This window comes from Heptranchias perlo, unplaced genomic scaffold (genome assembly GCF_035084215.1).
Source record: "Heptranchias perlo isolate sHepPer1 unplaced genomic scaffold, sHepPer1.hap1 HAP1_SCAFFOLD_466, whole genome shotgun sequence".
In the NCBI taxonomy this organism is placed as follows: domain Eukaryota; kingdom Metazoa; phylum Chordata; class Chondrichthyes; order Hexanchiformes; family Hexanchidae; genus Heptranchias; species Heptranchias perlo.
In genome coordinates, this window is record NW_027139480.1 from 106,331 (window position 1) to 119,557 (window position 13,227).

The 13,227-nt window shown below is 46.0% G+C and overlaps 1 long non-coding RNA gene across 3 annotated transcripts in view; it reads right to left on the bottom strand.

Moving 5' to 3' along the window:
* LOC137313312 (uncharacterized) overlaps positions 1–13,227 on the bottom strand; it is a 77,187-nt gene that overhangs the window by 6,755 nt on the left and 57,205 nt on the right. For all 3 annotated transcript variants that reach the window (XR_010961024.1, XR_010961025.1, XR_010961026.1), the window contains exon 6: positions 11,864–12,029. This is a non-coding gene — a long non-coding RNA (uncharacterized lncRNA). The remainder of the gene's footprint in view (positions 1–11,863; positions 12,030–13,227) is intronic.

Consider the following 13,227-nt stretch of genomic DNA (forward strand, 5'->3'; position numbering starts at 1 on the left):
CATGTTTCAAACCCTGAAGTGGGGCCAAAAACACAACCTTGTGATCTGAACGATAGAGAACTGCCAACTGAGGCAAGCTGCCAACTGATTCACCGTCACACGGAAGGGAAAGTCCTGTTCCCAGGATATTTTCAGAAAGTCACTCCCCTTTTATGTGATTATAAATACAGCAAACTCTCTAAGTCCAGATACAAAAATTGTGAACTCCAGCCGTCTGATCCTGACTCTGAGGTACTCAGCGGAAGATGGCGAAAGTTCTAATTTTAGTATTTGTATTCCTGGTGCTGACTCAGTCCATCACTGCTCGAAATGTGTTCGGTGGAAGTATTGTAGCTGGCGGATTTTCTTCCTTTGCAAGAAGTAAGTTTCTTTGATCTCTCAACACCAATTTTTGTTTAAACTATTTTATTCTCTGACTGAAGCTCACGGCTTGATTGCTTAAATGAACATTATTGTAATATTGTAAGAATGAATGAAGAATTTAACCTGAACCAGTTCCACAGGAAAATCGTCCGATTGTTTAGTCGGTACCTGAGCGGGGAGTGGGAATGGTGGGTGTTGTGTGAGGATCCAAACAGACCAAGAATTAAAGCACAAATTACTGGCCAGTGCCGAGTTACCGGATCTCAGCCGGAGAATTGACCTGTTTGGGAAAGTCTGTAATTGGCTTCAGTACCCAGGAACTGTGGAGGGGGAAACTCACAGTTCCTGCTCCCGATCAGTGTTACCTGCTGTAAAATGTGAGTGTGCGGACGGGAGCTCCTTCAGTCCCTTTCCCCCACACTCGCTGCTCAGAGCCACAGACAAAGAATAGTTAATTTGAGTGATACTGGAGGCGTCTGAGGAACCGATCCCCAGAGATGAGTCAGATTTTCATAACATGAGGGGAGGGGATTGGATCAAAAGGGTTTCAAAATAGGTTTCTGAATTCTAATAATTCTGCAGCCTTCATAGAGATCAGGATATGAGGACACTAAATAAGTGGAGGAGCCAAGCGGTGAAACTATCAATTTTCAGGAGCCGGGTGTCAGTTTACCTCAGTTGGGAGTTGAGTGAACAAGTTAAGGGTTGATGTCCCACTCCGGTACATACAGCCCAGCACTGGCGGAGTGCAGCACTGTTGGAGGTGTCATCTTTTGAATGAATCGTTAAACGGAGACCTTGTCTACCTGTTCATGGGGCTGGAAACACTTGGTCGCATTATTTGAAGAGCTGGGAGTTCTCCTGGTTTCTTGGACCAACATCACTCTCTCAACTAACATCACCAGAAACTCCCCACACTGTCAAATCTAATTTGCTGTTTGTGAGACTTTGCTGTGAGCAATTTGGTTACAAAACAGTGTCGGTACTTCAGAAATAATCCTTTGTCTGTGAAACTCTTCGGGCCCTTCTGTTAACGGGAAAGTCTCCATATAAATGTTAGATCATTCTTTTCTTTGTCTCTAGTCTCAGAAAGCGCGAACGGTGGTCTCCATTCTGTGGGAAAACTATTGGGCTGCCCTTGAGAACAAAGAGTGAGTCTCTACCGGTCGGGGAGGGGTCAGGGTGAGGTTTAATGAAGTAGAAATGAGCTGAGGTTCATGTGTGGTCCAGAGTCAGTCCCAGTAACACGGACAGACTCAGCTTCATGTTTTCTAATTGTTCTCCCTCCCTCTATGTCCAGAACGGTCAATTAATTAACTCTTCATTTTGGACTTTAGATGCCAAGGACAGATGCAGCCCTCTTGTAGGAATGTGTCGTACAGGATCCTGTCACACAAACGAGGAGACTCTGCCGAAATTCTGCGGCGATGGGTTACAATGTTGTAGACCGAACGAGTGAAAGATCCAGTGATGGATTCTCACCAGCCCGAGCTCTCCAAGTTCTCACTGATTGAAACCTTCGTTCACGGGGAGCAGGCTCTGTTTGATTGTGTAGATCCCACAACCCCTGACCCTGTATTACTGCTGTCTGAATAATGGACTGTACTCAGAAATAAATCTCACTGCATTGATCACAGCTTCATATCCGTGTCTTGTTTCTCTTTTGGATCATTGTGTCCGAGGTGTTCAGGGGTCTTATGAGGCTGCGGGAAGATGTGGGAATTGTAGGTAATGGGAAGAGGAGACCACAGCAGGGAATCTCTGAAAGTGCCTAATTAGACATTCAGAAAGTTACTGAGATAAGACAGGTGTCCCAGAGTGTCAGCACTCTGACCGTTGAAGGTTCAAGATTGGAAGGAGACGCGCATTGCATCAGGCCCATCAGATTGTTTGATCGGACATTGAAGCGGGAGCTTTACTCTGAATCTAAACCGTGCTGTACCTGCCCTGGGAATGTTTGATGGGACAGTGTAGAGGGAGCTTTATTCTGTATCTAATCCGTGCTGTTCCTGCCCTGGGAGTATTTGATGGGGGCAGTGTAAATGGAGCTTTACACTCCTTCTAACCCTTGCTGTACCTGCCCTGGGAGAGTTTGATGTGTCAACGCAGAGGGCGATTGACAAGAGACCCATGTGTCGCTGGCAGTATAACTCGATGCTGCTGGATGAACCTGCTCTGACATCAGTAACTGTCTCAAAATCAATACTTATTGAGCAAAATTTTATGGGTTCAAAATCTGTGATTATAATCCAACAGCGCTCTTGTTATAGAAGAATAAAAAATATAAGAAATATTTAACTGTGTACGGAAGCAGGGACAAAATCTGTTCCACCTTCTGTCTCTCTCTCCCTGCCTCTGCCAAATCCCTCGGTCTCGTTTTATCTCATTCTTACCCTCTTTGACTTATTTTATTTCTCTCTATGCTTTTCTTTCTCTGCCTCTGATTTCTCTGCCTCTGTTTATTTATCACTCGCCCTGTCACTCCCTGCCTCGTTCTCCCTCTTTCATTCACCTTTACGGGGATTCTGTTTTCTTTCTCTCAATCCCTCTCTCTCTACCTCTCGCTTATTTCACTCTGCCTCGTCTCTCTTACACTTCCTGCCTTCCTCTCTTCTCTATCTCACGTTCCCTCTTCTTGCCTCGCACTAATTCCCCCTCACTCCATCTGTATCGTCCCTCTTTCTTCTCTCTGCCTCGTTGTTTCTCGCCACTTCTGTCGATTTCCTGTCTCTCTCTCCTCTTTCTATCTCTGTCTCATTCTCTTCCTTTCCATCTCTGCTGCTGTATCTTCCCTCCCTCCTTTCTATCTCTCTGCCTCATTCTCTCTCTCCTACCCTCTCTTCTCTCTCTCGCTCTCTCTAAGTCTCTCTCTCTCTTATTTCCACCTGACACTGTTTCCTAGCTGCCTTTCACTTACTCACTTTCTCTCTCTGTCCTTGTCTTCTTTCTAAGTTAAGAAGTTGCCTGAGAGGAGGTGAAACGAAGGTTCACAAGGTTAATTCCGGCTCCCTAGATTCATCTTTGTTTGTGGAAATACGCTTGGCAGAATAGCAGGTATTGCTTGCCAGCTATTCAAACATTTCAGATCAAATTAGAAAATGAACAAACAGATTCAGTTAGAGAGACGTACTGTCAAAAATGATGAAAAACAAGGTCCAGAAGATTTACAGAGAGAAGCAAATCAGAGGCATGTATAATTCCTGGATAAAGAAGAGGGTGTATATGTCACTTGAAGATGGAAGGTAATAAAATTAGTTCAGGAATCGAGGTTGGATGAGAAGTGGGGGCAGAGGTGCGGCACAACTTAGAACCAAAAGCAGGCTTCCCTCTCGAGCAATGGCAAAGTCTTCCAGGACCACAGGCCACTGGTGGGCCTTGCACATCCTGAGCAGCTCATTTGCGAACTAGGGGTGCAACAGTAATATCCAAACACAAACAATTTCACACTGATGCAACAGGACTATCCAAACACAAACAATTTCACACTGACCCCAGCCTGTACTCTGAACACATTGAATGAGCTGATCACAGCCTCTGCACCCCTAGTTCGCAAATGAGAGAGAGAAGGTGAGCACAAGAAGAGAAACAGAGACAGAGGGGAAGACAGAGAAAGACATTGGGGAGAGGGAGAGAAACTGACAGAGGGCCAGACAGACAGAGAAACAGAGAGAGAGAGAGAGAAACATGGGAGACAAACAGAGAGAGGGTGAGACGGCGACAAAACGAATGATAAAAACATGACAGAGAGAGAGAGTAGAATGAGAGAGAGAGAGAGTCCGAGAGAGAATAAGGATCAGAGCATCACAGGGAGGGGAAATCACCACATTACCGGAAAGGTGTGATTGCACAAGAGGGGAGGCAGGTGAAATTGACGAGGATATCGCCAGGGCTGGATAATTTTAGCTGTGGGACAGAATTGGTTTTCTTCGGAACAAAGGAGGCTGAGACGAGATTTAATTGAGGTACATGAAATTATGACGGGAGTAGATAGAGTGGATTGTGGTGACTGGATGATTGACAGCTGCAGACTGCAGACTGCAGTCTGTCTCCCTGGGCAAGACAGGGGATTGATTGACAGCTGCAGACTGCAGACTGCAGGCAGTCTCCCTGGGGAAATGTGGGTTGATTGACAGCTGCAGACTGCTTGTGGTTGGTTGCATGCAGGAAGTTCCCTCCAACGGTTTGTTTGATTGGCAGCTGCAGAGGATTTGTTTCCCGGGAACGCCATCAATGCAAAGTAAAATGAAAGCACAACAGCCATCGTTCGGCCATGGTCGATTAGCTCCGTTGTTTAAAGCGTGCTATTGATATTACAAAGATGGCGGGTTCGATACCTGTTAAGGTAGTGAACCTTCTTTTTATTAAGAGCGCAGTTTCTGCTCTTTGTTTTTGAGCGAATTATAAATGCAAAGTTTGGAAGGAAATTCACTCAGAACAGAGCATCGGAGAAGCATTTTCACGTTGGTGCTGTCAGTCCCGGATCATTCTGTCCCTGTTTAAAAGGGGTGTCCTGTCAGCCCGGGATCATTCCGTGCCTGTTTAAAAGGGGTGTGCTGTCAGTCCCAGATCATTCGGTATCTGTTTAAAAGGGATGTGCTGTAAGTCCCGGATCATTCTGAGTCTGTTTAAAAGGGGTGCGCTGTCAGTCCCGGATCAATCTGCCCCAGTTTAAAAGGGGTGTTCTGTCAGTCCCGGGTCATTCTTCGCCTGTTTAAAAAGAGTGTCCTGTCAGTCCTGGGTCGAAGACTCAATTTACTGTTCAGAGCCTAAACCCGTAGACGGCTCGTTCACACTGGAGATCACAACCCACTGAGTGGAACTGGGGCATGAAAAGCTTTCAATTAATGAAACAAATACTTCAAACAGGAAGTATTGACCCTACACAGAAATACGGAGATCAGAGGAGAGAACAAACTGGATGTCTTTTCTCTGGAAATGAGAAGACTGAGGAGTGACGTCCTAGAAGTCTTTAAGTTTAATGAAGGGTTTGATAGGGTAGACGGAGAGAAGATGATTCCACCCGCGGAAGGGAGCAGAACTAGGGGTTATAAATCTAAGATAGTCACTAATAAATCCAATATTAATTCAGGAGACACTCCTTTCCCCAGGGAGTGGAGAGAGTGAGCAACTGGCTACCACAAACGAGTTGAGGCGACGAGCAAAGATGCTTTTAAGGGGAAGCTACATAAATACACGAGGGAAAAGGGAATCGAAGGATATGTTGATTGGGTTCGATGAACAAGGGTGAAAGGAGAATCATGTGTAGCATAAACAACGGCATGGACTCTTTGGGACGAGTGGCTTGTTTCTGTGCTGTACAGTCTATGTCGTGGTAAGAGAAAGAGAGAGAGTAAAGGGAGAAACAGAGAGTAGAGGGAGAGAGAGAGAGAGCACGAGAGAGACAGACAGAGACAGACAGAGAAATAGATTGAGTTTTAGGAACAGAATATCGAGAAAGAGAAGAGGGATAAGTAAATAGAGGCAGAAGGAGATGTTTTGGAAATGCCTGTGGGCTGTTGGCAGCTGAACAACAGCCACTTGTTGCTGCTTCAATGGATTTGTTCCAGGAAGAATGTCGACAATAACAGCAAATTGTATCTTAACATCAATCGGACTGAAAGACTGGAGCAGAGCATCGATGGAAGGGAGAATGAGCGAGAATGGGGGAAGGTATTGATCTCAGGGAAAGGCACAGGCTCCATCCCGGTCTCCGTCAGTAGATATCACCCGGTGTGGGATAGAGACCCACACACAGAGCATGGGAGAGTGCAGAGGGACTTTTAACCTGTATCTCACCTGTGTTGTAACAGCCCTGGGAGTGTTTGATGGGACAGTGTGAAGGGAGCTTTACTCTGTATCTAACCTGTGTTGTACCTGCTCTTGGATTGTTTGATGGAACAGCGTAGAGGGTGCTTTACTCTATATATAACCCCTACTTCACCTGCGCTAGGACTGTTTGATGGGAGAGTGTGGAGGGAGCTTTACTCTGTTTCTAACCCTGTACCTGCCCTGGGAGTGTTTGACGGGACAGTGTAGAGGGAGCTTTACTCTATATCTAACCCCTACTTCACCTGCGCTGGGAGTGTTTGATGTGACAGTGACCCATTTATATCTGACCCATTTTATACCTGTCCTGGGAACAGTTTAAACGAAGGTGGTTGATATTTGCCATGCCTCATATTCCAAAGAAATGGGCAAGAGAAAGAGAGACATACGCAAAACGAGTGAGAAATGGGGTGTGGGAGGGAGAGAGAAAAATAAAGACATAGACAGATAGTTGGGGAGAGTGAACAAGAGAAACAGACAGCGGACAAAGAGAAAGAGAAACAGAGAGGAGAGAGCAAGAGAATGAGAGAAACTGGGGAGACAGAAACAGAGACAGACGGAGAGGGAGAGACGCGGGTAAAGGGGGAGATTGATGAGGGGAAGAGAGAGAGACAGAGAGAGAGACGCAGAGGGGGGGGGTGGGGAGAGAGCGATGGAGTGGGTGACAGAGAGATAGCATAGAGAGGCAGAGAATCAGAAGAGAGAGAGAGACAGAGAGAGAGACAGAATTATAGAGACAGAGAGATGGTGGGGGAGCAAGAATGAAAGACAGAAACAGAGGAACAAACAGACAGACAGAGAGGGCGGAGGGAGGAAGAGAGAAAGGGAGAGACGGGCATAGGTTGGAGAAGAAGAGTGGAGACGGAGAGTGGAGATGGAGAGTTGAGACGGAGAGTGGAGAATGAGAGACAGATTAGAGGGAGAGAGACCGGGAGACAGAAACAGAGAGAGGGAGAATGACGACATTGAGAGTGGCAGAGCGACAGGCAGATTGTAAGGGTAAGCATAATCGAGACAGAGAAATAGGACGGGTGAGGGAGAAGAAAGGGACAGACAGAGGGAGAAACAGACAGACAGAGAGAGAGAAACAGGGGAGGCAGAGAAAAAAGGAAGACAGAGAGTGAGAGACGGGGATGGATCAGAGAGTGTAGATTGAGGGAGACAGAGAGAGAGACAGCGATTAGAGACAGAGATAGAAGTGTAGACGCAGAGAGACTCGGACAGAAAGAGAGAGAGAAAGAGAGTGGAGGGTAAGTACCGGGAAAGAAAGAGAATCAGAGGGAAAGAGTTAGAGGGAGAGAGAAAGAGACAGAGTTAAAGAGTATAGGGAGAGAGACAGAGGGAGGGACAGATAGAGAGAGGATGAGACGGGGATGGTCAGAGGGTGAGAGATAGGGAGAAAGAGAGACAGAGAGATGGGGCTGGGTCAGAGACTGTATTCGCACAGAGTGTAGTCTCACAGAGTAAAGTGGCAGAGGCAACGAGAAAGAGTAAAGGGGAAGCGTGAAATTGAAGGTGAGATATAGAGAAAGGGAGAGAGTTCGTGATTGAGAGAGGTGGAGAGGGAGAGAGTTGGAGAGTAGATGGTGAGAGTGAGGGGAAAGAGTGAAGAACGAAAGATGGAGTCACAGTGGAGAGGCAGAGAGACACCGAGAGGGAATATGAGGATATGCGTGTGGGTGAGGGGGGGCGGGGGTTGTCAGCGAGAGAGGCGGACAGACTGTGAGAGTCTGAATAATACAGACAGAGAGATGGTGGTGGTGAGGGAGAAAGAAAGAGACAGACAGATAAAGAAACAGAGAGAAACAGGGGAGACAGAGAAACGGAAGACAAAGAGTAATGGATGGGGATGTGTCAAAGAGTGAACAGAGAGAGAGAGAGAGAGAGGAAGTGGGAGAGACATGGAGTAGAGGGTGAGAGCGAGTAGAGAGTGAGGAGAGTGCGACAGACAGAGAGAGAGAGAGGCCGAGAGAGAGAGAGGGTCGGGAGAGCGAGTAGAGAGAGAGCACGAGTAGAAAGCGAGAAGAGTGAGACACACAAATGGAGAGAGGGGTAGAGGGAGGGGGACAGGGAAAGTGGGAGAGAGTCCCACCTACGGATCTTCTCCTCATATCAGTCAACACAACAACCGAAACCTTCTCAAAATATCCCTCAAAAAAACTTACCACCTTCTGACCATATCCAGCAACCACACCGACCGAATTTCTCCCCATATCACTCAACCCCACCGACACACATTCACACAATATCCATCAATCCCCACTTAAACACATTCTCCACATTTCACTCAAACTCCACATAATCACTTTCTCCACATATACCCCACAAACGGCTACCAAAGTTCACCTCCATACCTCTCACTACCTCCGACTCACCTTCTACCAAGATCACTCAACCCCACCTAACCACCTTCTCACAATATCTCTCAATCACAACCTACCCACCTTATTAACATTTCCCACAATCACACTTACACAACTCCTCACCATATCCGTCGACCCCACCTACCCACCTTCTCCCCATTTCACTCAATTAGACCTACCCATCTTCATACAAAATCCCTCAATTCCAAACTACCCATCATCCCCCGTATCCCTCAATCGCCACCGACCGATCTTACCAACAAATACCTCAATCCCCACCTACCAACATTATCACCTTATTCCTCAATCCCACCGACACAACTTCCCACCATATCTCTCAATACCACCTAAACACCTCGCATAACCCTCAAACCAGAGCGACACAACTTCTCCCCATAACACTCAACCCTACCTACTCACATTCTCATAAGACCCCTCAATCCCAACCAACACACATTCCCACCATATCCCTCAATCCCAAACTAACCAGCTTCTCCTCATATCCCTCACTCACACCTACCTATCTTCTCCCCATATTCCTCAATCCACACCTACCATCTTCAGACCAGATTCCTCCGACACTCCTATCCACATCCCCAAAGACCACAATCCTCACCCACCCAACCTCTCGCCATATCCCTCAATCGCACATACCCACCTACACACCTTCTCTCCACATGCCTCAACCCCACCTACCCACCTTCTCACAATATCCCACAATCCCCACCACCCACCATCCCATCATTTCACTATTCCCTACTTAAGCACCTTCTACACATATCCCTCAACCCCACCTACTCACATTCTCATCTCATCCGTCAATCCACACCGACCCACCTTCCCCACTTATCCCTCAATCCCCAACTACCGACCTTCACAACAATTCCTTCAATCCCCACCAACCCATATTAGCTCCTTATACCTCAATCCCACTAATCAACTTCTCACCATATCCCTCAATCCACAACCACCCAACTACTCACCATATCCCTCAATCGGGCCGACACACCTACCCATATCCCTCAATTCACAGCTACACACCTTCTCCCAATAACACTCAACCCCACCTACCCACATTCTCAAAACATCTCTCAATCACCACCGAAACTTCTGTGCACCATAACGCTCAATCCCCACCTAACCGCCTTCTCAATAATGTCCCTCACTCATGCTTACCCATCTTCTCCAAATATTCCTCAAGCTACACATATCCATCGACTCACCAAATGACTAAACTCACCTACGCACCTTTTCAACAAATCTCTAAACCCCACCTTCCAAGCTTCGACCCATATCCCTCCTAACCACCTTCACGCAATATCATTCAATCCCCAACTACTCACGTTGTCCCAATCCCTCAAATCCATCTACCCAACTTCTCATCATGTCAGTCAATCCCAACTAACCACATCACAATATACCTCAATCAACACCTCCGCACCTTCGCCTCATATCTCTCAATCCCACCTCCGCAACTTCTCAGCATTGCCCACAATCCCCAGGTAACTACCTTCCCTCAGTATCCCACAAACTCATCGACGCACCATCTCCACAGATCACTCAAACACACCAAACCGCCTTCTCACTCTATCCAGTATTACCACTTACCCACCCTCTCACCATATCCGTCAACACCACCTACCAACATTATCCTCATATCCCTCAATCCCGACCTGTACAACTTCTCCCCGTATCACACAACCCCAACTACCCACATTAAAAAATAACCTCGATCCACAACTACCTCCCACATCCCTCAATCACCTATACACATCTTTCCGCCATATCCCTCAATCCCCACTTAATCATGGGTGACTTTCATCTGCATATATACTGGCCAAACCAAATTAGCAATAATACTGTGGAGCATTATTTCCTGGAGTGTGCACGAGATGGTTTTTCAAACCAATATGTTGAGAAGCCAATTCGGGAACAGGCTATTCTAGATTGGGTATGGTGCATTGAGAAGGGGTTAATTAATTAAATTGTTGTGCGGGGTCCTTTAGAGGAGAGTGACCGTAACATGATACAATTCTTCATTAAGATCGAAAGTGAAGGAGTGCAATCCGAAACTAGGGTACTAAATCGAAGCTATGAGGAGTGAGTTGGCTATGATAGATTTGAGACCTTCATTAAAAGGCATGACGGTGAATAGGCAATGTCTAACATTTGAGGAACGAATGCATGAATTGCAACAGTTATATGTTCCATTCTGGCACAAAAAGACAAAAGGACAAGAGGCCCAACCATGGCTAACAGAAGAAGTTATGGCTAGGATGCGATGCAAAGTGGAATCATAACATTTTGCCAGAAAATGCAGCAAGCCAGAGGATTGGGAACAGTTTAGAACGGAGCAAAAAAGGGTCAAGAGATTGATTAAGAGGGAAAATAGAGAATGAGAGTGAACTTGCAAGGAACATAAAAGCGGACTGTTAAATCTTCGACAAACGGGAATATTGTATTGAGATAGACGATCAGCCATGATCATATTGAATGGTGGAGCAGGCTCGAAGGGCCGAAAGGCTCACTCCTGCTCATCTTTTCTATGTTTCTATGACTCGGTGGACGAGATTTCCACCTTCAGCAGGTGGTGTCAGATCGACCGTCCATTACACACCCTGTCACATTTTCACTTCCATTTACTTCGATACCATTAAAAGTAATTGACAGAATATTATGGGCTGATTGCATGCAATTTCCTAAAGTGCTCTGCCGGGGAGTGACGCTCCACCGCAAGTTCCACTGCCCGGATTGTTTGTCAGCTGAAGGCAGAATTAACCCCCGGTGATGAATGGGGCAGAACAAAACCAGACACGGCCTCGGTTTCGCGCTCTCCACTATTTGTTTGATTAGTTTCCGTGTTCGGTCTTAGACATTTTAACCATTTTAATATTTTTGTTCTTGAAATGTCTCTCATTTACTCCGCAGAAATTTTTGTCATCTCTCAATTCCTCAATATCCTGAAATAGATTCCAGGTCAGTCAACGCATGAAATTTCCTCTAACTCCTGTTTGTCGCCTCCGTTCTATCCTTTTCCCAGCTCCACTAAATCTGTTTCACTTTGTTTTCAGTCCACACTAGAGTTATACCTGAACCGTCACCCTGTCCTTTGTCCAGATACTGACCGATCCGCTGGGTATTTTCACCTCTTTCTTTCATTGTTTCAGATTCACAATAATTGCAGTTTTACCCATTTTTTTCCAGTTTGGTCTGTTTCTCTTCTGTTACATTCTCTGATTCTAAGATCTGATTTCTTGTTGGTTTTGTGATGTTTAAATAATCCAAACTCATCCTGTTCCCCTCCCACTTACCCGATGTTCTTGTCCACTGAAATGCCTCTCGTATGTTGTCAACGAACTGACTCCGTCCACCCCTTCTTCAACTGCCGGTTCTAGTCTGTCCCGGTAGAATTTCGTCAACTGGATCAGTTGGTAACCGTCAGACTTTGTCCAGAACTCAGTGATCGCAGTGTTCGGTCTGTGAACAACAATGGAGAAAAATACACATTATCGACATTCCATCCGGGTGGCTATATTTGCTCTTACACCAAACGGCTGACGCCTCCTGTGAGCCACGTTATCAAATTCCTTCTGAAAACCCATATATGCCGCATGTGTTAGAATACATTGACCTATATAGTCACGTCTCGACAAGGCTGTCTCAAATTTGTCAAATACAATGTCAAATGTCTGCAGTTAATCCGTTCTCACCTTCGCCGGATTTGAAATGCTCAGCAATTACGTGTCTGTTTAAAAGGGATGTGCTTTCTGTCCCTGATCATTCTGTGTCTGTTTAAAAGGGCTGTGCTGTCAGTCCCGGATCATTCTGTGCCTGTTTGAAATGGGTGTGCTGTCAGTCCCGGATCATTCTGTGCCTGATTAAAATGGGTGTGCTGTCAGTCCCAGATCAGAGAATCAAGTTGCTGTGCAGAGCCTGAACCCATAGACGGCTCGATCACACTGGAGATCACAGCCAAATGAGATAAACTGGGGCATAAAAAGCTTTCAATTAATGAAAAAAGTACTTCAAACAGGAAGTATTGACCCAATACAGAAATACGGAGATCAGAGGAGCCCGTAGCTAAGGCAAAGTAGTTATGAACGGAGATTTTAATTTTCACATAGAATGGGACACGTAGGCAATACATTTCTAGAATGCATCTTGGACAGTTCTCTGAAACAATATCATGGAACTGAGAGGTTACACATGTCAGGAAAGAGAGAACAAGCTGAGGCTCTTTTCTCTCAAAAAGAGAAGACTGAGGAGTGACGTGACAGAGGTTTTTAAGATTAATGGTGTGTTTGTTCAGGTGGATCTGGAGAAGATGTTTCCACTTGAAGGGGAGACCAGAACCAAGGGCCATTATTATAAGATAGTCACTGATTAATCGAATTGAATCGAAAAATGAATTCAGTGAAAACGTCTTTACCCAGAGACTGGTGAGAATGTGAAACTCGCTACCACAAAGGGTAGTTGAGAAGAATCGCACAGATGCATTTAAGGGGAATATGGATAAACACATGAGAGAGAAAGAACATATGAACATAAAAAATGGGAGCAGGAGTAGGCCATCCGGTCCCTCGATCCTGGTCCACCATTCAATCAGATCATGCTTGATCTTCTACCTCAACTCCACTTTCCCGCCCGACCCACAAATCGCTTGATTCACCGAGAG